The sequence below is a fragment of the Hylobates moloch genome, unplaced genomic scaffold (genome assembly GCF_009828535.3).
Source record: "Hylobates moloch isolate HMO894 unplaced genomic scaffold, HMol_V3 SCAFFOLD_46, whole genome shotgun sequence".
NCBI classification, from domain to species: Eukaryota; Metazoa; Chordata; class Mammalia; order Primates; family Hylobatidae; genus Hylobates; species Hylobates moloch.
In genome coordinates, this window is record NW_026652321.1 from 129,804 (window position 1) to 156,529 (window position 26,726).

Sequence of the window (26,726 nt, forward strand, 5' to 3'; positions counted from 1 at the left end):
GCACTTCCTGGTTCATAGGAAAATTGTGACACTTTGTGGTTCATAGTGACGTTGCCACATTTTCTGGTTCACAGGGACATTGCCACACTTCTTGGTTCATCAGGATAACTGTAGCACTTCCTGGTTCATAAGGATATTGCAACACTTTCTGGTTCGTATGGATAATTACAGCACTTTCTGGTTCATATGGATAATAGTAGCACTTCCACAATATCCCTAAAAGCTAAGAAGTGCTACAATTTTCCGTATGAACCAGGAAGTATTGCAATGGCCCTATAAACCAGAAGTGCTACAATTATCCCTATGAACCAGGAAGTGCTACAATTATCCATATGAACCTGGAAATGCTACAATTTCCCTATGAACCAGCAAGTGCTACAATTATCCATATGAACCAGAAAGTGTTGCAATATCCCTATGAACCAGGAAGTGCTACAATTATCTGGATGAACCAGGAAATGTGGCAATGTCCCTATGAACCAGGAAGTGCTACTATTATCCACACGGACCAGGAAGTGTGGCAATGTCACTATGAACCAGAAAGTGTCCCAATTTCCCTATGAACCAGAAGTGCTACAATTATCCAGATGAACCAGGAAGTGTTGTAATGTCCCTGTGAACCAGGAAGTGCTACTATTATCCACATGAACTAGGAAGTGCTACAATTATCCATATGAACCAGAAAGTGTCACAATATCCCTATGAACCAGGAAGTGCTACAATTATCCGGATGAACCAGGAAGTGTGGCAATGTCCCTATGAACCAGGAAGTGCTACTATTATCCAAGTGCTACAGTTATCTGGATGAACCAGGAAGTGTGGCAATGTCCCTACGAACCAGGAAGTGCTACAATTATCCCTATGAACCAGACAGTTCCAAATGTCTTTATGAACCAGGAAGTTCTACAATTATCCATATGAACCAGAAAGTGTTGCAGTGTCACTATGAACCAGGAAGTGTCACAATGACCCTAAAAACTAAGAAGTGCTACAATTATCCATATGAACCAGGAAGTACTGCAATGTCCCTGCAAACCAGGAAGTGCTACAATTATCCATATGAACCAGGAAGTGCTACAATTATCCGTATGTATGAACCTGGAAATGTTACTATGTCGCTATGAACCAGGAAGTGCTACAATTATCCATATGAACCAGAAAGTGTTACAATGTCCCTGCAAACCAGGAAGTTATACAATTATTGGAATGAACCAGGAAGTGTTGCAATGTCCCTGTGAAACAGGAAGTGTTGCAATGTCTGTGTGAACCAGGAATTGCTATTATCTATATGAACCAGGACTACTGGTTCATACTATCCATATGAACCAGAAAGTATTACAATGTCCCTATGAAACAGGAAGTGCTACAATTATCCCTACGAACCAGGAAGTGTTGCAATGTCCCTGGGAATCAGAAAGTGCTAACAATTATGTGTATGAACCAAAAAGTGTTGCAATGTCCCTATGAACCAGGAAGTGCTACAATTACCCAGAAAAACCAGGAAGTGTCACAATGTCCCTGTGAACCAGAAAGTGCTACTATTATCCATTTGAACCAAGAAATGTAACAATGTGAGCCAGAAAGTTTTACAATGTCCCTGTGAATCAGAAAGCATTACAATCTCCAGATAAAGCAGGAAGTGTTACAATGTCCCTATAAACTAGAAAGTGCTGCAACCTTCCAATGACCCAGGAAGTTCATTTACCATGTCTGGGAAGCAGGAAGTGCTACAACCTCCCCAGTGACCCAGGAAGTTCATTGACCATCTCTAGGAAGCAGGAAGTGCTACAACCTCCCCAGTGACCCAGGACATTTATTTACCATCTCCAGGAAGCAGGAAGTACTACAACCTTCCCAGTGATTCAGGAAGTTCATTGACCATCTCTGGGCAGCAGGAAGTGCTACAACCTCCCGTGTGACACAGGAAGTTTATTTACCATCTCCAGGAAGCAGGAAGTGCTACAAATTTCCCAATGACCCAGGGAGTTCATTTACCATGTCTAGAAAGCAGGAAGCGCTACAACCTTCCAGTTGATGGGGTACAGGACACCCCACCCTGAATAGGAATGTAGATCATTATGTGACACCCTGAAATATGACACCTTGGCATACTGATTGCCTCGAGCAGAAATAAATCAAGAACCAGCCAAAGCACAACCCATGGTCTCTTGACTTCGTCACAGTGCTCTTGTCTGACGTTTCTTATTGGCTTTAAAAATGTCCTGTCTCTGACATTTCTTAGGTCCAACAGGAAACCCCAAGCCAGGTAGTGGGAGCCAGGCCAGCCCCTGGACGTCAGCGGCTGCCTGCCTCTCTCACCATGCACTTCATCTTGCAAATTTGCTGTGACCTGACGTACAGGGGGGGAAAGCTGTTTTTTCCTTTGACACGCACACCCCTCTCATCCTTCACTTCTGACACTGAATGTGTAGGAACAACTGCTTTTTTCTATACATACACTCAAAATCTCTGTGACCAGAAGTCACAGAGATTCTGGGACTCTGTGCTGATAATCATTTTTTCCAGCCCTCTCATCCCTGTGACCCAGGGCCCAGGTAGCCAGGAAAACCAGCAATTACTCAGCAGTAAACGACCACTCATTCAATCCTTGTTGTCATGTATTGGATCCAGGTTACTGGGTCCTCACAGGTTAGATCCACCCTCCAACAGCTGCATCTAAGCTATCCAATGGGCTGGTGCATCTTCCAGGGAAAGATCATTTGGGGCTTCAGGAGAATTTGAAGGGCTGGGGGCAGCCATGGCAACCTGGGTGCCAAAGTCTTTCAATGACTTTTTTTTCAATGGTCCTCTCCACTTTTATTTCTGTCTCTTTCCACATGTGAAACCTCCTTCATCCTCTGACGCACGCCTCTCTAACGAACCTATGATTCCATCGTAATTACACAGCTCATCCTAAATAATCTTCCCATGTCAAGATCCTTAATGTAATCCCATTTGCAAAGTCCCATGTGTTGCATAAGGTCACACACTTACATGATCAAGGGGTTAGGATGTGGGAATCTCTGGGGACTAGTATTTCACCTATCACATGGGGTTTCAACACCTGATGGGATCTGGGAGCCTGATGAGGGAGGGGGTCACCCCTGAAGAGCTGGCTCAAAGTGAACCAAGTAGCTAGAACAGGTGGGCACAGGAAGTTGGTGATTCCCAAGGGCACCACTTTGGCAGAACTAAGCGGGACTGTTGGGGACCCTCTACCTCTTGGGTCATGGATTTGTAGACAGACACTGAGAGCCTCCCACCAGAAGAGGGCACTGTCTGCATATAAAGAGAAAGATACACCTTGCTAATGCAGCAAGAACAGGCCTAAAAGCAACTAACACTAACGGAGAGGCTTTCAAACCTCAGGGAGGTGGACCCAAATGCTATCACTGGTTTCTTTTCGAGGGAAAGTTTGAATTTTTTTTTCTTTAACTGTACTCTTTTGGGTCTCCCAGTTGATTGTTATTAGTACAGACTGCTTTTCTAATGGGAAATTAACTTTGCACTTAGCTGCTGAAGGGAATGATGACATTAGCAATGGGTACATGAGTGTAAGCAACAGCAGCGTGGGATCAGAGCCAGGATCTGAGAGACGCAGAGCTGGGAGGCAGGAGAGAGCTCTCTGGGAGCAAGCAGAGGGGAGCAGGGGTAATAAGCACTGAAAACAAGGATGGCCCCTAGGGACACTCAAAGGGACATTTTCAAGACTGGGCACTGACTGTAGCCTCACTCTGTTCCCCTCCATCCCATGCCATGCCTGACTTCCTCTTTTCCCCCTCACTGAGCCCCACAGGCACCCTCAGCTCCATTGACCACAGGCCCTTTGCACATGCCACATTTGCTACACAAAACTCCCTTTGACCCACTCCTTGGGCTATAAGTCATCCTCACTCCTCAGCTGTCATCTCAACTGTCATGTCCCTCCAGGGGTCCACATGTGTGCCCCTGCCTGAGCCCCACGCAACTAATATGGAAGCATCTAGAAGCCTCGAACCTTCATCACTGTTCTTCCTACAGCACTCCAAAAACACAAACAAACTATATGCAATTCGGCAACAGAGGAGACTTTAAATAGAGTTACTCACTGTTTCATTCACCATGAAGAAACATCTGTGAAATCAAAGTCATCCCCTAAAGAAGGGAAACAGGCTGTTAACACCAAAGTTCTGAGAGAAATGAGAAACAAAAGACCTGGAAGCAGATGGAGAAAACGTCACAGGCCTAAGTTTCTAAGTGTTTTCTAAGTATCACTGTGACCAGGACCTCATAAGAAAAAGTCAATTCCTGATCATTTTCACATCACTCTTCTCTCAGATGTAAAGAATAAAAGATGAGAGCAAGAGTCAGGGGTGGAAAGAGAGGGAGAGAGAGAGAGAGAAACAAAGTAATTTATAAATGAACTGTGCTGGCTGGACGAAGTTGGAACTTAACTCTGACAACACACGACTCCCTCCTGTTGATTTCCCATCCCATCACCATCTCCCTTCAGGTAACCAACACCTTCCGCCACAGAGGCCCTAAGAGGTGGGGACACATGATTATGATCAGATTTGGGCTACAGGGTGTCTAAAAAGTGGCTCTATCAACCCAGACGTACTGGACAAACTGACATGAAAATTCACCATGGTTTCAGAGGTTGCCTTCTAGTTTTAAGCTTTTCAAATCCTGACTAAGGCTGGAGAAATTTTTATACTGAAAGGCGATAATAAGGAGGCTTAAATAAAAGAAACATGAGGGGCTACAGCAAATCCGATATTTTTCCAAAACCATGTAAGAACATGGTTTCAATGAGTGATCAATAACTTACATGGTTTTAATGAGTAATCAATAAAAACCAGATGATTATCCAAATATATACATATATATATATATGTGTATATATATATAGAATTAAGAAACCTCATGGTATGAAAACCAATAATATTATATATTTGGGGAGAAAAGTATACCAGAATAGAATGACCCTTCCTGAAATGACTACATTTTTTAAAGGCAATTTATTTTATTTAAAAGTGAATATCTTTGTGTTTTTGCTTTAAAGTCAGGAATTTAAAATATCTGCTCTCTTCACTCATATTTAAACCTGTCCTGGGTTTACTATCAAAGGTAATACAACAAAAATACAAATAAAATGTAAAGAGAACATATAAAGATAGAAAATTGAAAAATATTTAAAAATCATGTGCAAATAATATGATTGTCTTCTTAGAAAGGTAAGAAATGAGAAAAAAAATAGAAATTTAATAAGGGATCATAGTTCGGGATATAGTAAGGAAAAATATATTAAATTCTTTCTATGTAACAAAAATAAACAGAAAGATAGTGGGCATAAAAATATATCCAGAAAAATGAAAAAAAAAAGAAAAAATCAGAAATGCATTAAAAGAAATCATCAGGGAAAGAGGTATATCGAATATCAAGAAAAATCTCAATTTTGCAGGCATGTTGGTTCTGAAGTTCAAAGGAAAAAATGTCAGCTGGGCATGGTGGCTCACGCCTGTAATCCCAGCACTTTGGGAGGCTGAGGCAGGTAGATCATGAGGTCAGGAGTTCAAGACCAGCCTGGCCGATATGGTGAAATCCCGTGTCTACTAAAAATACAAAAATTAGCTGGGCATGGTGGTGGGTGCCTGTAGTCCCAGCTGCTGGAGAGGCTGAGGCAGGAGAATCTCTTGAACCCGGGAGGGAGAGGTTGCAGTGAGTCGAGATCGTGCCACTGCAGTCCAGCCTGGGCGACAGAGCAAGACTCTGTCTCAAACAAAAAAAAAGTCACCAAAATCAGAAAGCTCAGACAAATACAAGACACCACGAATAAAAATTTGAAGACTTGCCTGTCAAAAAATACTGTTAAACTATCCAATGGCAAAAATAAGATGAAGAAGCATTTTCATAGTACATGGTTGGCAATATTTAATGTCTATAAAAAAATGAGGAATGCTTATAAAACAATACGGACATATCAGAAGATAAGAATAAAGGCAAAGTAATCAATACATATAGAAGAAGTAGGCTGGGCACAGTGGCTCATGCCTGTAATCCTAGCACTTTGGGAGGCCGAGGCGGGTGGACTGCCTGAGCTCAGGAGTTGGATACCAGCCTGGGCAACATGGTGAAACCCCATCTCTACTAAAATACAAAAAAAAAAAAAATTAGCCGGGCATGGTGGTGTGCACCTGCAGTCCCAGCTACTTGGGGGCTGAGGCAGCAGAATTGCTTGAACCCAGGAGGCAGAGGTTGCAGTGAGCTGAGATGGTGCTCCTGCACTCCAGCCTGGCGACACAGCGAGACACTATCTCAAAGGAAAAAAAAAAAAAAAAAAAGAAGTATATGTGGCAAATTGATGTACTATTTGCTATTTTTTTTAAATTGCAGAACTAAAGAACTGAAACTAGGCAAAGATTAATGTTACATGTGATAGTACATGACAAAGGTTTTCTAGGTGATCATCAGCAGTAACGATGGTGGGAAGAAAGGGACATTTGCACATATCCCTGGCATCAAAATAAATTCATATAATTCTGGGCCAATTTCAGAACCAGGTCAAAAGCTATCGAAGTACTCATACACATTGATCTAAACAATTTGCATTCTAGAAATTGATTCGAAGGAATAAAAACAAGTGCATAAAGTTGATTCAAATTGGCTTTGAAATCCATAATTCTAAAATGTTAGAAGAAACAGAACATTTTCAAAATTAAATATTGAAGTATATAATTATGTGTGAAATAAATAAGAATATAAAATTGACAGTAAAAGTCATGTTAGAAAGACTTAAATGACATGAGAAAATCATCAAGAAATATGAATATGCCAAAAATAACGTTACTAGCACAGAACTATCAAAATGTCAACAGGATTTGGACACTATCTATATTTTTCTGTGTTACAAGTTAAACAAGCATGTAAACAAAAAATTCACTAACGATCTAACTATTTGAAAAGCACTCACTTCTCCACTGGGAATGCAAATATCCCTTCCTTCATATCATGTCTGTATTTAAAACCTCATATTCAACTTTTTAGAGGTGGAATCCAAAAAATCTCAGAATTTAAGATTCTATTTAAGATTTATGACTTCAATCTTAAAATCTCAGAAGTAAAATCAGGACACTAAAAATATAATCCAAATCAAAATTATATAGTTGAAAACTAGGTTTTGTAATTTCCCTGTACAAGGAGTGAAGAGTGAGCACAGGTTTCATGTGAAATCTCCTCCCAGCTGACATGGACATCACTGTCCTGTAAACAACATACAGATGACCCATAGGGTTAGAGGCTCTTACCAGTGGAATCAGGCTGCTTGGGGTTTGGATTTGGCTTTGGTTTGGGTGGGTTTGGTGGTGCTGGCTCATCTGTTTGTAAAAGATGAGAGTTGCGATTATGAGTGCCTTGCAGTGAAGAAAATGAAACAATTTGCATACAGACGTTCACTAAACAGATAAAAATTGGACCCTGCTCTTTGTCATGGTGGGGATACCCATACACACAGCCTCCTGCCAATATCCTTCCAACATCTTCCAGCTACAGTACTCATAAAGCATTTTCAATAAAACCTATCCGGCAGCTTTTCAGATCAGCTACAGAATTGGCAAGGTACTGTGTAAAATGAAAATGCAGAAACCCTTGCTCAACTGTATTAAGAATTTCAAGATGACAACTACAGACTCATAAACCAATATGGCACCCTTGTAAGCATGGGTCCCTGGGTGATCGAACAAGTCACACACTCATGAAGCCGAACTTGGCCAGGGGAGTCACATTTGCCTTACGTCATTCCAAAGACTGTAAGAGTTTTAAAATAAAACTATGCATACTGGTAAATACAATAACAAAGTCCAACAACATCCAAAACAAACAACAACACACCTACTCCCTAACTTTCCACTGTGCAAACAGGTTTCATTGATCATTCACAAGAGATACGTTCCTTGGAAACGAAAATAATTTGGCGATAATAAGCAAGTCAGCCACAGAGGAGACTTTAAGGAGTTACTCACAGTTTCCTTTGTCATGTAAGGCATCTGCTAAGTCAAAGTCATCCCCTAGAGGACAGAAACGGGCTGTTAACACCAAAGTTCTGAGAGAAATGAGGAAGAAATGATCTCGTAAACAGATGCAGAAAACACCATAACCCCACGTTCCTAAATACTTTTCTGGATATCCCTCTAACCAGAATCTCAATAGAAAAAGTGAATTCCTGATCATTTTCACATCACTCTCCCTTCTGATGAAAAGAACAAAAGATGAGAGCCAGAGAGAGAGAAATAAAATAGTTTATAAATCAATTGTGCTGCCTGGACAGAGATGGAATTCCAACTCTAACCTGCACATGGTTCTCTCCTGCTGATTTCCTGTCCAAATATCAACTCCTCCCAGGTAACCAACACCTTCCACCAGGGAGGCCCTAAGAGGGGCTAGAGGGTGTCTAAAAAGTGACTCCACCAACCCATTTGTGCTGGACAAACTGACGTGAAAACTCACCATGGTTTGAGAGTTTGCCTTCTAGTTTTAAGCTTTTCAAATCCCAACTAAAGTTGGGGAAATTTTTTTTTTTTTTTGAGACGGAGTCTTGCTCTATTCCCCAGGCTGGAGGGCAGTGGCGCAATCTCGGCTCACTACAACAACCTCCTCCTCCCAGGTTCAAGCAATTCTCCTGCCTCAGCCTCCTGAGTAGCTGGGACTACAGGTGTCCGCCACCACACCCAGCTAATTTTTGTATTTTTAGTAGAAATGGGGTTTCACCATATCGGCCAAGCTGATCTCAAACTCCTGACCTTGTGATCCACCCACCTCAGCCTCCCAAAGTGCTGGGATTACAGGCGTGAGCCACTGTGCTCGGCCAGGTTGGGGAAATTTTTATACTGAAAGGGGATAACAAGGAGACTTAAATAAAAGAAACATGAGGGGGCTACATCAAATCCAACATTTTTACAAAACCATGTAAGAGTACATAAGCAATCAATAAAAATAAAATAGTCAAATGTATTGTATATAAATAAGAAATTTCATGGTATGAGAAACTATACTATTATATGTTTAGGAAAAAAAGTATACTGGAGTAGAAAGAGGCTTTTTGAAGTGATTTATTTTATTTAAAGGTGAATCTCTTTGGGTTTTTGCCCTAAAGTCTGAAATAAAAGCTGTTTACGGTATTTACAATTCTACATATGAAAAGCTGTCCTGGGTTTATCTAGCAAAGACAGTACACCCAAATTACAAATAAACTGTAAATAAAATGTACAAATATAAAAAAGGGGAAATTAAAGAAAATTTGCCAACAATTTGTGGATCGTAAAGAAAAATATACAAAATCCTTTGTATATTATAGTATAAACAGAAACATAGTGGACATAGAAATAGATTCAGAGAAACAAAAAACAAAAAACAACTGAGAAATCCATTGACAGAAATCATCAGGAAAAACAGATGCATCAAATCTCAAGGAAAAAACTCAACTTTGAAAATGCTTCACAACTTCTTTGATCAACTTATGTTTGAAGACAATTCAAATGAAATTAAAAAGACGGTTTTACTTTTCCCAAGCGGGAGACACAATGGCAAAATTATTCTCCATTAAAAAAAAAAGTCACAAAACCAGAAAACCAACACAAACATAAGACACCATAAAAAGATAGGTCTTGCTTGTGAAACATTCCTGTTAAAAATATTAAAAGGCAAAAATAAATAGCAAAAACATTTTCATAGTAAGTGGCTGATAATCTTTAATATCCATAAATAACTGAAGACGACTTATAAATCAGTAGGTACATATGAGAATTTAAGAATAAAGGGCCTAAGATCCAATACACAAAAGAAGTATCCGTGGCCAACTGGAATGCACTATTTTTTTTTTTAATTTCAGAATTAGAGATGCAAAACTAAGACAAGTTTTATATAATCCTTACACTATCTACAAAGGTTTTGCAGGTGATAACCAGTATAGAGATGGTGTGAAGACAGAGACATCTGCACACACCATCATCAAAATAAACTGGGACGATTCTGGGGCAAATGATGAACCAGGTCAAAAACTATAAGAGGACTCATATACGTTCATCTAGACAATTTGAATGCCAGAAATCTCTTCAGAGGAATAATAAAAAAAAAAAGTAGATGAAGTTGACTCAAATTTGCTTTGTAATTCATAATTCTAAAAAGTCAGAAGACACAATATTTTAGATATTAGGGATTAGTTAAATAAATTAATGTATTATATATTTATATAGAATAGTATATAATTGACAGTAAATGTCATATGATATAAATGATAAAATGACATGAGCAAATGTTCAGTGACCATTAATAAGTATAAAATAGGCCAGGCACAGTGGCTCATGCCTGTAATCCCAGCACTTTGGGAGGCCGAGGTGGGCAGATCACCTAAGGTCAGGAGTTCAAGACCAGCTTGGCCAGCATAGTGAAACCCTGTCTCTACTAAAAATACACACAAAAAAATTAGCCGGGCATGGTGTTGCATGCCTGTAATCCCAGCTACTCAGGAGCTGAGGCAGCAGAATTGCTTGAACCCAGGAGGCAGAGGTTGCTGTGAGCCGAGATCGCACTACTGCACTCCAGCCTGGGTGACACAGCGAGATTCCATCTCAAATAATAATAATAAAAATAATAATAATGTTACAATGCAGTATGAACAAAAGACTGGCTTTATTACTTAACGTTTGCTTCATTTAAACTGATATATAAAATATAAGCGCAAATAACCATCAAAATGCCAAGAGGATATGAACATTATGTTTCTGTGTTAAAAATTAAAAACAAAAATAAAAAAGAACTAAAAACCTGAATGTTTCACAACAATTCAGTTCAAAAAACAGTTGCTAGTCAGATTACCCGAGAATGCTGTCACATGTCAAAATAGCTGATACAAACATTCAAGGGCAAAAACATTGAAAACATCCAAGTTTCTCTACAGGGAATGCACAGGCCATTTTCTCTATACCAAGTTCATATGAAAATCTCGTGCTCGGTGTTTTAGAAGTTCCATAAAATCTTGGAAGTAAAATCAGCAAACTAAAAATAAAACGCAAGTCAAATATCTATTTCAGAAAACTGTGTATTTCACTCCCTGCCCACTGGAGTAACTATACAGAGAGTCAACAGCAAGCGCGTGCTCATCTGAAAGCCTCTCGTCCCCACTCTACTGTGGACAATACACAGACAACCTATAGAGTGACAAGCACTTACCAATGAATCCAGGCTGCTCAGGGTTCGCATTTGGCTTTGGTTTGGGTGAATTAGGAGGTGCTGGGTCACCTGTTTGTGACAATGAGAGTTGCAATCGTGAGTGTCTTGGAGTAAAGAAAATGAAACATCAATTTGCACAGAGATGGCTGACGGATCAGGTAAAAGTTGGAGCTTGTTGCTTGTCATGGCAGGGCTAACCGTACACACAGCCTCCTGCCAACTTTCTTCCATCATCTTCCGGCTACATTGCTTAATATCAAATTAAACTAAAGCAGGTGTCTAGACCAGTGACAGAGTTGGCGAGGTCCCGTGCAAAACAAAAATGTGGGACCCCTCATCTCAACTGTATGAAGAAGAGCAACATGGTAACTACAGAGCAGTAAGCCAATATGGTGCCTTTGTAAGCACAGGTCCTTGGGTGACCTCGCAAGCTGCATGCCCGGAAGCCTGACCTGGCCAGGGGAGTCACATTTGCATTACATCATTCCAAAGACTGTAGGAGTTTCTAAACAAAAGCAAGTGGACTGGTTAAAAAAACAAAAGTCCAACAACATCAAAAACAGACAACACCACACTTACTCCCTAGCTTTCCACTGTGCAAACAAGTTCCATTGATCCTTCTCAAGAGGTAAGTCTCTTGCAAATGATAATAATTGGGTGATAATAAGCAAGTCAGCAACAGACAAGACTTTAAAGAGCTACTCACTGTTTCCTCCACCACGAAGGGCATCTGCTAAGTCAAAGTCAGCCCCTACAAAAACGAAACAGGCTGTTAACACCAAAGTTCTGAGAAATGAGGAAGGAATGAGCTCGTAAACAGAGAAATCACCGGAGCCCCACGTGACTAAATACTTTATCGAACATGACTCTCACCAGGATCTCATCAGAAAAAGCAAATTCCTGACCATTTTCACATCACTCTTCTCTCACATGAACAGATTAGAGACCAGAAGGTGGCTGGGGGGAGAGAGAAAGAGAGAGAGAAAAAAGAGATAGATATAAAGAGAGAAAGAAACTAACTCATAAATCAATTCTGCTCCCAGACTGAGCAGGAACCCCAACTTTGCCTGCATACTATTTGCTCCTATTTATTCCCATCCCATCAACATCTCATCCGAGACCCCCAACACCTTCTGTGAGGGAGACCCTAAGAAGTGAGGAAGAATGACTGTGATCAGATTTGGGCTAGAGAGTGTCTAAAAAGTGGGTCTACCCGCCCAGGTGTGTTCCACAAACTGCTGTGACATTCTTGATCATTTCAGAGGCTGCCTTCCAGTTCTAAGGTTTTCAAATCCTAACTAAGGTCGAGGAACCATTTTTGTTTTGTTTTGAGACAGGGTCTTCCTCTGTCACCCAGGCTGGATTGCAGTGGTGTGACCACAGCTCACTGCAGCCTCCACCTCCTGGCCTCAAGCAATCCTCCTGCCTCAGCCTCCCAAGCAGGTGGGACAGCAGGTATGTGCCACCATGCCTGGCTGATTTTTCATTTCATCGTAGAGAGGGGGTCTTGCTATGTTGCCCAGGCTGGTCTTGAACTCCTGGGCTCAAAAGATGCTCCCATCTCAGCCTCCCAAAGTGCTGGGATTATATGTGTGAACCTCTATTCCTGGCCATCATGAACTTTTTATATGGGGAAGGGAGAAAAAAGAGGTTTAAATGAAGGAAACTTTGAAACCAACACTTTTCAAAACCATGTAACAGTACATTAGTAAACCCTAAAAAACCAATGATTTTTCAAATATATTGTGTATAAAGAAATAAGAAGTCTCACAGTATGAGAACCTATACTATTGTATGTTTAGAAAAAAAAAGTATACTAGAATAGAGAGATCTTCTTGGAATGAATATCTGGCTTTGTAAAGACAATTTATTTTATTTACAGGTGAACCTCTAGGTTTTACCTTGAAATCAGGAATAAAAAATGTCTACTCTCTTCACTCATACTTAAAGCCATCATGTGTTCTCTAGCAAAGCCAATTCAACAAAAATACAAATGCACTCTGAAGACAACAAAAAAACATAGAAAAGGAGACAAATTTTAAAAATCACTTACAAATAATATGTCGGTCTTCTTAGAAACATGAGAAATGAAGAGAAAACAACTGGAAGTTCATAAGGGTTCATCATTCAGTGGAGAGTAACAGAGAATGCACAAAAATGTTGCTATAGTTCAGAAACAGAGAGACAAATAGCACACATAAAAATGTACTCACCAAAACAAATCAATACTGACGGGAAAACACCTTAGAAATCCGTTTAAATAAATCACCAGGAGAAAAAGGCACACAGAAGAATCTGAGTCCCAACGAAAATGCTCGATTTTACAAATATTTTAGCGCTCTATAAATCAATTCATAGTTGTAAGTAATTCAAATGAAAAGAAAAAGATGGTTTTCTTTTTCCCAAGAGGGAAGAGAGACAGCGATAAAATGGTTCTGAAGTTAAAAGGAAAAACATGTTACACAAAGGTGGAAACTCACACAAACCTAAGACAACATAAAAAAGAAAAATTCAAGCCTTGCTTGTAAATGGTTCTGTTCAAAATGTTTTCAGAGGCAACAATAAAGTGGAAACACATTTTCATAATACATTGGGCAATGTTTATTGTCTACAAATAATTCAAAAATGACTAGAAATCAGAGAGGACATATCAGGATAGAAGAATAAAAGACACAGTATCCCATACACAGAAGAAGAAGTCTCCACGGCCCACTGATGCATTGTTTTTGTTTCAAGTTTCAGAATTAAAGACGTGAAACTAAGACAGGGTTAGCATGACATTTTGCACTACTGGACAAAGATGTTTTGGTGAACACCAATATCAGAGACGGCGTGAAGAAAGGGTCATCTGCGCACCCCGCCGCCATCAAAATAAATTGGTGCAATTCTGGGACAATTTCAAAACCATGTCAGAAGCTACAAAAGTACTCACACACATTGATCTAAACAACTCGCACTCTAGAAATATACCTTCAAACATAAAGGAAAGTGCATGAAGGGCAGTCAAATATGCTTTGTAATTTATAATTCCAAAACATCAGAAGAAACATAACTTCAGAATTAGGGATTAAAGAAACCAAAGTATGTAATTAAGTATGTAGTATAATAATGTAAAGTCGTATGATACAAATGATTAAATGACATGAGAAAATGTTCAAGGAATATTCTTATGCCAATAACATCACCAGCAAAAAACCATAAAAATGTCAACAGGATTTAGACCATCTTGAGAGTTTTCTGTGTTAAAAATTAAACAAACATGTAAAGAAAAACACTCAGTAAAAATCTAATTATTTAAAACAAGTTGGCTTCTCCATGGGAAACACACAGATTCTTTTCCTCATATCAAGTCTACATCTAAAAGCTCTTATTCAATTATTTGGAAGTTCCATTTATCTTTGAAGTAAAATCAAGAAAAGGAAAATAAAATCCAAACCAAAAACCTGTTTTCATAATCTAGGTTTTCCGCTACTTGAACACTGGAATCACCTTGTAATTCAACAGTAGGAACAGGCTCACCTGAAATCTCCTCTTCTCAGATGACACGGACATCACTGCCAGGTAAACAACATGGAGACCACCCCGTAGGGTTACAGGCTCTTCTCAGTGAAACCAGGTCAGTTGGGATTTGGATCTGGCTTTGGTTAGGGGGGATTAGGTGGTGCTGGGTCACCTGTTTGTAAAACATGAGAGTTGCGATCATCAGTGCCTTTCAGTCAAGAAAATGAAAACTCAATTTCCACAGCCACCAGAAAAGCAAATGAAAAATCAATTTGCATGGAGACCGTTCACTAAACAGGTAAAAAATGACCCTTGTTTTTGTCATGCTGCGGATGCCCATACACATAGCCTCCTGCCAACTCCCTTCCATCATCTTCCAGCTACAGGATTTAATTTCAAGTATTTTCAAAGAAAACTAAGCCAGGTGTCCAGACCACCTCCAGAATTTGAGAGGTCCAGCACAAAATGAAAATGCAAGATTCTCTTCCAATTTTATGAAGAATTTCAAGATGGCAGCTACAGAGTAATACACCAATATGGTGCCCTCGTATGCACAGGTCCCTGTGTGATGGCACAGGTCACATGCCCATGAAGTCTGATCTGGCCAGGGAAGTGACATTTGCCTTATATCATTCCAAAGACTGTAACAATTGTAAAATAAAAGGCAGCACATTGGTGGGAAAGAAAAACAAAAATCCAACAACAACAAAAATAAAGCACAACAAGGCATACACTTCCAATATTTCCACTGTATAAACCCAATCCATGGATTATGCAAAAGAGGTAAGTCCCTTGGAAATGACAGTAATTTGGTGACAATAACAAATCAGCAACAGAGGAGACTTTAACGAGTTACTCACCGTTTCCTCCATCACCAAAGGCATCTGCTAAGTCAAAGTCAGCCCCTAAAGGAAGGAAACAGTCTGTTAATAGTAAAGCTCTGAGAAATGAGGAAGGAATGACCTTGGAAACAGATGGAGAAATCACCAGAGACCCACATGACTAAAGACTTTTCTGAATATCACACTGACCAGGATCTCGTTTGAAAAAGTAAATTCCTGACCATTTTCACATCATTCTTCCCCCAGATGAAAAGAGTAAGAGATGACAGCAAGACAAAGAGGGAGACAGAAATAATGTCATTTGTAAATCAACTGTGCTGCCTGGACCCAACTGGGACTCCGAATCTGCCTGCACACAACTCTGTCCCATTGATTCCCCATTATCTCTTCCCAGGTCCCCAACACCTTCAGCAAGGCAGACCATAAGAGGTAGGGAAGGTGACTGTGATCTGATCTGTGACTGACAGATTCTGATCTGTGTCTGACAAGTGGCTCTACCCACCCAGCTGGGCTCCACAAACTAATGTGACATTCATGCTAGTTTCAAAGCCAGCCTTCTAGTTCTTCTTTTTTTTTTTTTTTTCATATGGAGTTTTGTCCTTTTGCCTGGCTGGAGTGCAGTGGTGTGATCTCGGCTCACTGCAACCTCCGCCTCCCAGGTTCAAGCCATTCTCCTGCCTCAGCCTCCCGAGTAGCTGGGATTACAGGCATGCACCACCATGCCTGGATAATTTTTGTATTTTTAGCAGAGGCAGGGTTTCTCCATGTTGGTCAGGCTGGTCTTGAACTCCTGACCTCAAGTGATCCAGCCGCCTCAGCCTCCTAAGGTGCTAGGATTACAGGTATGAGCCACTTTACCTGGCCCAGCCTTCTACTTCCAAGCTTTTCAAATCCCCATTAAGGTCGAGGCACATTTTATATTGGGAGTGATCAAGGAGGCTCAAATGAAAGAAACATAAGGGGCTACATCAAAATGAATCTTTTTTTCAAAACCATATTAAAATACACAAGTAATGAATAAAAAGCACAGATTTTTCACATATATTGTATAGAAAGAAATAAGAAATCTCATGGTATGAGAACCTGTGTTCAGAAAAAAAGTATACTAGAAGAGAAAGACACTTATTGAAATGATTTATTTTATTTAAAGGTGAATCTCTTTGGGTTTTTGTCCTAATGTCTGGAAAAAAGCTGTCTACCGTATTTACAACTCTACATATTAAAAGTTGTCCTGAGTTTTCTAGCAAAGGCCATAGAACTAAATTACAAATAAACTGTAAAGAGAACATATAAATCTAGGAACAGGGAAAATTTTAAAAATCCATTACCAAATAACATGACCGACTTCTTAGAAAAGGTCAGAAATGAAGAGAAAAAAATTGGAATTTAACAAAGGGTCATCATTTCATGGACAGTAAAAATATATATACACAATCTCTTCTACATGACAGAAACAAACAGAAAAACAGTGGACACGAAAATGGATTCAGAGTAACAAAAACAAGGAAAAAAACACTTTAGAGGCCGGGCGCGGTGGCTCACGCTTGTAATCCCAGCACTTTGGGAGGCCAAGACGGGCGGATCATGAGGTCAGGAGATCGAGACCATCCTGGCTAACACGGTGAAACCCCGCCTCGACTAAAAATACAAAAAATGAGCCGGGCATGGTGGCGGGCGCCTGTAGTCCCAGCTACTCGGGAGGCTGAGGCAGGAGAATGGCTTGAACCCGGGAGGCAGAGCTTGCAGTGAGCCGAGATCGCACCACTGCACTCCAGCCTGGGCGACAGAGCGAGACTCCATCTCAAAAAAAAAAAAAACAAAAACAAATCACTTTAGAAACCAATTGACAGAATCAACAAGAGAAAGAGACAAATCGAATCTCAAAGAAAAAGCTCAGGCCGGCATGGTGGCTCACACCTGTAATCCCAGCACTTTGAGAGGCTGAGGTGGGCGGATGACCTGAGGTCAGGGGTTCAAGATCAGCCTGGCTAACATGGCGAAACCCCATCTCTACTGAAAATACAAGAATTTGCCTGGCATGGTGGTGCATGTTTGTAATCCTAGCTAATTGGGAGGCTGAGGCACAAGAATCACTTGAACCCAGGAAGTAGAGGTTGCACTGAGCCAAGATCACGCCACTGCACTCCAGCCTGGGCGACAGAGAGAGACTCTGTCTCAAAAAGAAAAGAAAAGAAAAGAAAAAACTCAACATTGAAAACACGTTACCATTCCTTGAATCAACCTACGGTGATAAACAATTCAAATGAAATTAAAAAGAAGGTTTTACTTCTCGGAAGAGAAGGGACAATAGCAAAATGATTCTCAATTTAAAAGGAAAAAAAGTTACAAAAAGCAGGATATCCACACAAACATAAGACACCATAAAAAAAATAAACATACCACTTGTAAAACATTCCTGTTAAAAATATTCAAAGGCAAAAATAAAGTGCAAAACCATTTTCATAATAAGTGGCTGGTAATCTTCAGTATCGATAAATCACTGAAGAAGGCTCATACATCAGTAGGTTGGGAGGCCGAGGCAGGCGGAACATCTGAGGTCAGGAGTTTGAGACCAGCCTGGCCAACATGGTGAAACCCCATCTCTACTAACAATACAAAAATGAGCCGGGCCTGGTGGCAGGCACCATGAATTGAAGGATCAAAGCCAAAGCATCCAATACACAAAACAAGAAGTCTCCATGGCCCATTGGGATGCATTATCCTTTTTACATTTCAGAACAAGAGATGTGAAACTAAGACCAGTTTGATATAATAATTACACTATTTGACAAAGGTTTTGTAGGTGATAATTGTTACTGGAAAAGGTTGGAAGACAGGGACATTTGCAGACACCCCAGTATCAAATCAAATTGGTGCAATTCTGGGGCAAACAAACACCAGGTTAAAAGCTACAAAAGTACTCACGAGCATTAATCTAGACAATCTGAATGCCAGAAATCTCTTCAAAGGAATGAAAAAGAATAGACAAAGTTGACTCAAATTGGCTTTGTAATTCATAATTCTAAAATGTCAGAAGACACAACGTTTTCAACATTAGGGGTTAAAGAAATTAATGTATTTTATTATATATTTAGGTAGAGTAATATTTAATTGTCAGTAAATGTCATATGATAGAAATGAGAAAACATGAGAAAATGTGAATATTCTTATTAATAACTATAAAATAAAGTTACAATAAACAACAGAGAGAGCACCCGTAGGGTTAGAGGGTCTTACCAGTGAAACCAGGTCAGTTGGGGTTTGGATCTGGCTTTGGTTTGGGGGGATTAGGTGGTGCTGGGTCACCTTTGTGTAAAACATGAGAGTTGCAATCATCAGTACCTAGTAGTCAAGAAAATGAAAACTCAATTTCCATAGCGACCAGAAAATGAAAAATCAATTTCGATAGCGACCAGAAAATGAAAAATCAATTTTCACAGCGACCAGAAAATGAAAAATCAATTTCCATGGCGATGAGAAAAGAAAATGAAATACCAATTTGCACAGAGACCGTTCACTAAACAGGTAAAAACTGGCCCTTGTTTTTGTCATGGTGGGGATACCCATACATGTAGCCTCCTGCCAATTCCCTTCTGTCGTCTTCCAGGTACAGGATTTAACTTCAAGTATTTTCAAAGAAAACTAAACCAGGTGTCCAGACCAACTCCAGAATTTGGGAGGTCCTGTGCAAAATGAAAATGTGCAACCCATTGTTCTGACTGTATGAAGAATTTGAAGATGGCAGCAACACAGCAATAAAGCAACATGGCACCCTTGTGAGCACAGGTCCCTGTGTGACTGCACAGGTCTATGCCCATGAGGCCTGACCTGGCTAAGGGAGTCACATTTGCCTTACGTTGTTCCAAAGACTAACCGTTTTAAAATAAAAGCCGGCATACTGGCTGAGCGTGATGGCTCGCACCTATAATCCCAGCACTTTAGGAGGCCAAGGTGAGTGCATAGTTTGAGTTTAGGAGTTTGAGACCAGCCTGCTCCACATAGCAAAACCCAGCCCCTACTAAAAAGACAAAAATTAGCCGGGCGTGGTAGTGGGCGCCTGTAATCCCAGATACTCAGGAGGCTGAGGCACGAGAATCGCTGAAGCCCAGGAGGCGGAGGTTGCAGTGAGCCGAGATTGCGCCACTGCACTCCAGCCTGGGCCACAGAGTGAGACTCTGAACCTACACTTAAAAAAAAAAAAAAAAAAATCAAAAATCCAACAACAAAAATAACACAACACATATACTTCCCATGTTCCCACTGTCCAAACTCAATCCATTTATCATGCAAAAGAGATGTCTCGAAAATGACAATAATTCAATGACAATCAGCAAAGTCAGCAACAGAGGAGACTTTAAAAAGTTACTCACTGTTTCCTCCACCACGAAAGGCATCGCTAAGTCAAAGTCAGCCCTTAAAGGAGGGAAATGAGCTGTTAATACCAACATTCTGAGAAATGAGGAAGGAATGACCCAAAACAGGTGGAGAAAACACCACAGCCCCACGTTTCTAAATACTTCAGAAAAAGTGAATTCCTATCTTCTCATCACTCTCCCCTCAGGTGAAAACAGTAAAAGATGAGCATGAGACAGAAAAAGAGGGAGGAAGAGAGGGGAAAGAGAGAGAAGAGGGGGAGAGAGAGAGGAGATAGCAGAAAGAGGAGAGAGAGGAGAGAGAGGGGAGAGAGTGAGGAGATAGAGGAGAGAGATAGGCGAGAGAGACAGGAGGGAGAAGGAGAGAGGAGAGAGATGGGAGAGAGGAGAGAGATGGGAGAGAGGAGAGAGAAGAGAGGAGAGGAGAGAGAGACGAGAGAGAAAAGGAGAGAGAGAAGGGGGAGAGAGAGAAGAGGGGGAGAAATAGGCGAGAGAGAGAGGAAACAGATGAGAGGGAGAGAGGAGAGTGAGGAGAGAGAGAAAAGAGAAAGGGGAGAGGAGAGGGGAGAGAGAGGAGAGGGGGGAGAGAGGAGAGGAGAGAGGGAGAGAAGAGGAGGAGAGAAAGGAAAGAAGACAGGAGAGAGAGAGAGAAAGAGAAGAGAGAATGCAGTATCCATAAGATCCATAAGAATGTCACCAGGGTTGGGGGGAATCGGATGCCACCTCTTCCCCAGGTTCCCCTAAATTTAAGAGTTTGCGATTCTGAAAACTATAGAAGGAAAATTAAAACTTGGAACCCCAGTTCACTCTGCCAAAATAATTAATAATAATAATAATAAAGCTGGAAGCTGAGTCAGGCAAGAAGCTGTCTTTCCTTCTGTTCCCAAGCAGACAGATGCAGAGAAGAGGGCAACAACTCTCTGTTGACCTTATCTTAGTAAAGTGCCAATTTAGTGAGCGCAAGACAAATACATAATTGACTATTCTACCTGCGCCTTTTCTTTTGCAACAGGTGAATTCGGTCAAAGGAGCCTTCCTCCTTCTTTCCCCTCCAGCGTGCTTTCTCCCCTTTAAGTAGCGAAGCTCTCAATCACATCTTTGGAGAAAAGCATAGACCCGTCTCCCAGGCTCCTTCCTGACCTTCGCCAAATCAACTCAAACGGATTGAGACTTGCCCCAGATACTTTTTGGTTTACAAAAGAAACGCTGACTTTTTCCTCTGAAACGGCTCCCACCTGGCCCCAGGAAGAGCGTTGGGGAGAAAGTGGGCGCCTCCCCCGGACCTGGGCCCCCATGGGCACAGCGCGTCCCGCCGGGTACGGAAGAGGGGCCGGGTATCCCCGCGGGGTGCCCCGCCCCCGCACCCCCAATTGGATCCCCGGGCCCAGCCCGCGCCACCCGCCGCGTCCCCCCACTCGGATCCCGCCGCTCGCTCACCCGGGGCGGCCACCAGAGGGCGGAGCAGGCCGAGGAGCAGCAGCGCCAGCGCAGCCCCGCGCGCCATGGCGCGCCCAAGGCGAGCAGAGACCGTCCGCGAGTGCAGCGCGCGGGCGAAGGCGGCGGGACGGAACCTCCCCCACGGGCCGGGTGGGGCGGAGCCCGCGGAGGACTCGAAGGGGTTGGGTGAGGGGAGCAGCCCCGCAAACTCAGCCCAGGCTGCGCCCGCCCCGCCCCACCCCACCCCACCCCGGCCTCCACTTGCGCACGGAAGGGGAGGGAACGCCGGGCTCGGGGAGGGGACAGAGGAGGGGCCCGGGGAGGAGACAGAGGAGGGGCCCGGGGAGGAGACAGAGGAGGGGCCCGGGGAGGAGACAGAGGAGGGGGCGGACGGAGGTGGTTCGGGCGGCGCCGAGGGGACCACGGGACGCCCCCCTTCCCTTCTCAGGAAACTGTGAGTGCCCCCCGCCCACAAGCCCGTCGCCAGGACGCGGCCAGCTAGAGCAAAGTGCAACCCCCAACATTCTCGGGAAAGTGCGGGTCCTTTCCTCTCTACAGCCCCTTAAATGCACGCCCCAGGGCGGCCCCTACCTGAAGCCAAGAGAAACCGCTGCCCTTCTTGGAGAGGTGGGCCTCTCCGCGCTCGCCCATGCTGTCCCTTCTCTGTTCCTAACAGGCACCCCCCCAGGCAGCCCCAACGGGGAGGAAATGAAACTCTTCCTGCTCCTCTGCTCTGAAAAGTATGGGGCCCCCTTCCCGCTGCTCGCGGGGCGCTCAGGGCGATCCCCAAGGGGTGCAAAGTGCAGTCCCCTCCCTGCTCAGGAAGGCGTAGGCCTCGACAGGCAGCCACGGCCCCTGGTCCTTTCTGGAGCGTCCGAGCTGGGGGCGCTCAGTGGAGAAGGATGGTGGGGGTGGGGGCCTCTGAGACACACTGCGGATACCCCCTCTGCGCGGGACCAAGGATGTTCCGCCGCAAGCTCAGAGACAGGGTTGGGAGTGAGGACTTGTGGTCGTGGGTTGGGGTTGGGGGTAAGACCCCTATCTGGGTCGCCTGGCTGAGTCCTGGTCCTTGGCGACTCGCCCCAGCAGGCTGCATCAAGGGCCCTTGGGTAACACTGGTCTTGTGCTGTCTCAGGCCTGCGGCGACTCCATCTCTCCCCAGGCCACCTGTGCCCCTGGATCAGACACGGACAAGGCCAGAGGGGCCGCCCCGCACCCCGGGGCCCACTAAAGGGGTTTGAGGAATGCAGCAGTCTAACTATGCACTCCACTCCTGGAGGCAGAATCATTTTTCTTTTTTCTTTCTTTTTTTGCCTTTGCTTCATCCTGAACCTGCCTGGGATAATGACGTGATGGCTGGAGTCCCAGCAGCCAGTTTGGAGCAGGAAGTCTCCTACAGGATAGAAGTTGTGTGTGTGTTGTTTGTTTGTTTTGAGATGGAGTCTTGCTCTGTGGCCCAGGCTAGAGTGCAGTGGCACAATCTTGTTTCACTGCCACCTCCGCCTCCCGGGTTCAAGTGATTCTCCTGCTTCAGCCTCCCCAGTACCTGGGATTACAGGCATGTACCACCATGCCTGGCTACTTTTTGTATTTTTAGTAAAGACAAGGTTTCACCTTGTTGGCCAGGCTGGTCTCGAACTCCTGACCTCATGATCCGCCCACCTCGGCCTCCCAAAGTGCTGGGATTACAGGCATGAGCCACCGCGCCCAGCCAGAAGTTGTATTCTAAGCATGGCAGAACACGTTGAGCAAAGGTATCAGGGTGGCTGGTGATAGAGCAGGACGGCTGTGCCAGCCCGACTCACTCTCCCAACTTCTTTTACAGGACAAAGGAGTACATTTTTATCTTACCATTTGCTAAAGTTAGGTTTCCATCAGCTTTCTTTAAATCACTTTTATTTCCGGTTTTCATTACCAAGGTCTGAGCCCAACTTAGAGACCTCCCGTGAGGTTCTTGTAGGCAACCAAAGCACTTAAGAGGTGTCAGAGCATCACACACCATGTCTGCTGCACAGACGATCAAATGAAGCTTTTGAAGTCAGTGGATGATGGGTGGATAGATAGGTCTGGGGGTAGGAAGTGGTGGATGGATGAATGAATGGACAGACGGCCATCTGGATGCATGAATGGATGGATCACTTGCTGGAAGGATGGATAAAGAGATAGATGGCTGGATGAATGAATAAATGGGTGGACAAATGGGTGGGTGGATGAGGGGATGAGTGGATAGATGGATGGAAAGATGAGTGGATGATTGGATGGATAGATAGTTGGGTGGATGGATGAATGGATGGATACATAGATGAATAAATGGATGAATGGATGGGTGGGTGCAGGAATGGATGGATAAATGGACAAATGAATAAATAGATGGATGAAAGGGGGGATAGATGGATTGATCTGTGGATAGATGGACAGATAGATAGGTGGGTAGATGGGGGGGTGGATGGATGGTTGGAAGGATAGATGGGTGGACAGATTACTGGGTGGCTGGAGGGATAGAGAGATAGATGAGTGGGTGGGTGGGTGGATGGATAGATAGATGGATGAACGAATGGATGGATAGATGGGTGGACAGATTACTGGCTGGATGGATGGATAGGTAGAGAGATAGATGAGTGGGTGGATGGATGGATGGATGGACGAATGGATGGATGGATAGATGGACAGACAGGTGGATAGATAGCTGGATAGACGGGTGGGTAGAAGAATAGATGGATGAGTGAGTGAATAGATGGATTGATGGACAAACAAGTAAATTTTTACCTGACATTTTTGTATTGTCATGTAACTTTCTGTGTGTTCATTCATTGGGAAACAATTGTGATACATGGATATTGGACTTATTAGCTCACGTCTGCTGATAAGAAAACAACACAGGGCCATAGAGTTCATTAGCAGTGGGCTGGGATCAAAACGAAGGGCTCTTTGATTCTGAGTTCAGGTCATTTGGACCACTTTGCCTTGTGACTGTCCCCAAATCACTGGAATTTCCTTGGGGTTCACAGCGCCCAAAGGTAAACAGTATTTGGTAGCCTAGAGTTCATACATTGGAAATTTCATGGTCTGTGCCCCCTCAGTGGTGCAAAGCATTTTTACAGCAATAATTAATTTGGCAATACCTTGATGTGTGAGCCTGTGTATGCGTCTTTTCAGCTGGCTAGTACAGTACCAGTGATGCCATGTTCGCACGCTAAATACCAGCCAGAGACATGCAAGAAAAGAAGGGCAGGCCGGGTGCCGTGCTTATGCCTGTAATCCCAGTACTTTGGGAGGCCGAGGTGGGTGGATCACCTGAGGTCAGGATTTGAGACCAGCCTGGCCAACATGGTGAAACCCCATCTCTACTAAAAATGCAAAAATTAGCTGGGCATGGCGGTGAGTGCCTGTAATCCCAGCTACTCTGGAGGCTGAGGCAGGAGAATCACTTGAACCTGGGAGGTGGATGTTGCGGTGAGCTCAGATCACGCTACTGCACTCCAGCCTGGACAACAGAGCAAGATTACATCTAAAAAAAAAAAAAAAAAGAAAGAAGAAGAGGGGCACAGCCTACCAGATCTGCTCAGACACATGTTTTTTATCTGAACTTTTGGGGGTCAACTCAAAATCCAATCAACAGATGACAATGACATCCTGAAAACTGTTCCCAGATCAAACAGTAAAATTTCACAGATTCTGTCTTTGAGTCATGGGAATTTGCGTCTCTGTAGATTCAGGAGAAACATCTCATGCATACAGTTCCAGAGAGTCAGGGACCAGCCTTTTCTGTAAAAAGGGAAACAAAATGGAATTGCACATTGGCAAGGATGCAAGGAGACATGACTGATTGCAGCTCCTTTACAAACCCTCTCCTAGGAAGCACTTTCCTTCTTCACTTTCAGCAGTCAAGCCTCTCCAATGTCATTGCATCTAAACCTGTTGACATGATGGGGCTGTGGTTCACCTGGAAGATGGGCTCTATTCCTGACCATTCTGAAGGCAAAGAACTTGAAATAAGTTCAAATTCAAGTTGCAACACATCCACGGAGCAGCTGGAAGTGCTGCCTGTGGCCTGTCATAATGGCAGGGTAGCAGGGAGAGAGAAATATGTTTCCTCACCCATCATTGGGTTTATGACTAAGGCCCCTAGAACAAAAGACAGAACAGCAAAAGAAAAGCAGGCTCATGTATTTAGGTTTTATGTGACACAGAAGCCATCATAAAGAAACAGGAAAATCTGAGTATTTTTATGCTTAGGTTTTTGTTTTGTTTTGTTTTTTGTTTTGTTTTTTTTTTTGAGACGGAGTCTCACTCTGTTGCCCAGGCTGGAGTGCAGTGGTGGGATCTTGGCTCATTGTAACCTCCACCTCCTGGGTTCAAGCGACTCTCCTGCCTCAGCCTCCCGAGTAGCCGGGACTGTAGGCAAGCACCACCACGTCTGGCTAATTTTTGTATTTTTAGTAGAGACGGAGTTTCACCATGTTGGCCAGGCCGGTTTCGAACTCCTGACCTTAGCTGATCCACCCGCCTCGGCCTCCCAAAATGCTGGGATTACAGATGTGATATGCTTAGTTTTAACGAAGAGTGGACAGTGATAGAGAAGTATGATTATTGGACAAAAGCGTTACAGGAATGGGGTCCCAATCCAGACTGCAAGAGAGGGTTCCTGGATCTCGAGCAAGAAAGAATTCAGGGTGAGTCCATAGAGTAAAGTGAAAGCAAGTTTATTAGGAAACAAAAGGAATAAAGAATGGCTACTCCATAGAGCAGCCCGGGGGGTTCCTGGTTGCCCATTTTTATGGTTATTTCTTGATAATATGCTAAATGAGGGGTGGATTATTCATGCCTCCCCTTTTTAGACCATATAAGGTAACTTCCTGACGTTGCCATGGCATCTGTAAACTGTCATGGTGCTGGTGGGAGTGTAGCAGTGAGGACGACCAGAGGTCACTGTTGTGGCCATCTTGGTTTTGGTGGGTTTTGGCTGGCTTCTTTCCTGCAACCTGTTTCATCAGCAAGGTCTATGTCACCTGTATCTTGTACCGACCTCCTATCTCATCCTGTGACTTAGAATGCCTTAACCATCTGGGAATGCAGCCAAGTAGGTTTTAGCCTCATTTTACCCAGCCCCTATTCAAGATGGAGTGGCTCTGTTTTACACGCCTCTGGCAAAAGGATCTGATCTAATGCGAATAAACTGCGGGAACTTAGCAGGGCCTGTTTGTTCAGATTCTTCTGCGTCCCTGCATGTTCAGAGTTAAGGATATTCTCTTCCTCCTGGTATAGGGAGGGCACCTCTGGAATGAGGGTCCCCTGACCTGCTTCAGGGTAAGGTCAGAGAGTCCTTCCGAGGTTTTATGACCTATGTTAAGGAAGAACCATGAGGGTA

At 43.1% G+C, this 26,726-nt stretch overlaps 1 long non-coding RNA gene across 5 annotated transcripts in view; it reads right to left on the bottom strand.

Annotated features, from left to right (window-relative positions):
- Window positions 1-21,594, bottom strand: part of LOC116811491 (uncharacterized) — a 60,642-nt gene extending 39,048 nt beyond the window's left edge. For 3 of the 5 annotated variants that reach the window (XR_009212099.1, XR_009212098.1, XR_004370476.2), the window contains exons 1-8: window positions 21,359-21,594; window positions 19,919-19,961; window positions 18,786-18,890; window positions 14,725-14,878; window positions 11,912-11,956; window positions 11,206-11,274; window positions 8,001-8,080; window positions 7,287-7,355 (exon numbers count right to left, since the gene is read on the bottom strand). This is a non-coding gene — a long non-coding RNA (uncharacterized LOC116811491). Of the gene's footprint in view, window positions 1-7,286; window positions 7,356-8,000; window positions 8,081-11,205; window positions 11,275-11,911; window positions 11,957-14,724; window positions 14,879-15,566; window positions 15,612-18,785; window positions 18,891-19,918; window positions 19,962-21,358 lie in introns of all 5 variants that reach the window. The other 2 variants (XR_009212100.1, XR_009212101.1) reach the window with 2 other exon arrangements.
- Window positions 21,595-26,726: the final 5,132 nt, after the last annotated feature.